Consider the following 1,128-nt stretch of genomic DNA (forward strand, 5'->3'; position numbering starts at 1 on the left):
CAATTTTAATATCAAAGATCCCTATGGATCACACAGGTTGTAATCCTTTGAAACATATGTAGGAATAAAGTATGCAATTATAACATGTGTTTTCTCCAATCCTTAAATTCTTAAATATATATATATATATATATTTATTAATATATAAAGCTGAAGTTGTGTGTCTGTGTGAAGCCTTTTTAAAAGTGTATAGAAATCCACTTTTTCGTATTTTTACATCAATGGAATTTTCTTGGTGTGAACTTTCCAGTGCAGTAATTAGATTTTTTAAATTCCGTTTACTTTGTGTGATTTAAGGGAGATTTGGCTGTTGTTTCTAGCAACTTTCATATTTCTTCCTTTCTACCTAGAACGGCGTTCTTACACACGCGCTCAACATATCATATAGAGAGTAAGAGTAAAAGAGGGAGAGAGAGAGAGAAAGTGATACATACAAAGTCATAGATTAAACTTTCCTCTCAGTATTCTTTACCTATTTTTCATAACATTGTTACGTAAAAACACACACAATCACACATACGTGATCTGTGACAACAACATACACATTGCTCTCGTTCTCTATTTATTTCTCCCCCTCTTCCTCTCTCGCTTTCTCAAACGCATACACGTGCAAGTAAACACAATCATTCACAAAAATATAACACATGTTCGTCAATGTGGCATAACTACAGGACTTTGGAAGGTTCCAACTTTCAGAAAAATGAATATTTTTTTATGAAATTTTCTATGCGTATATTATTTATTATGTAGATTCCGAATATACAAACATTTTCGGTGATAGTGTTTTGGGAGGTGGGTGGTCTACAATTTTCGGAAATTCCACTTAACTTCCAGGAAAATGAATATTTTTTCGTGAAATTTTCTACAAATATACCTTGATATCTGTACATTTCAAGCATGTAGGAATTTTGAAGGAAACAACTGCAGGTTATTTTTGAGAAGTGTTCCCCACTCGGTGGTGTTTCGGCGCAAGTTGTCCATATTTGTTTCATTTTTCTCTATTATGTGCTTATGTGCATCCGTAGATTTCTAATGAAGTAATAGGCAGTGAAGAGAAGCCGTCATAAGAAAACTTTTAACTACCTCTATTCCTTTCTCCCCCTCTCTCGCTCTCTCAAATGTATACAC

This window comes from Octopus bimaculoides, chromosome 19 (assembly GCF_001194135.2).
Source record: "Octopus bimaculoides isolate UCB-OBI-ISO-001 chromosome 19, ASM119413v2, whole genome shotgun sequence".
Classification (NCBI taxonomy): domain Eukaryota; kingdom Metazoa; phylum Mollusca; class Cephalopoda; order Octopoda; family Octopodidae; genus Octopus; species Octopus bimaculoides.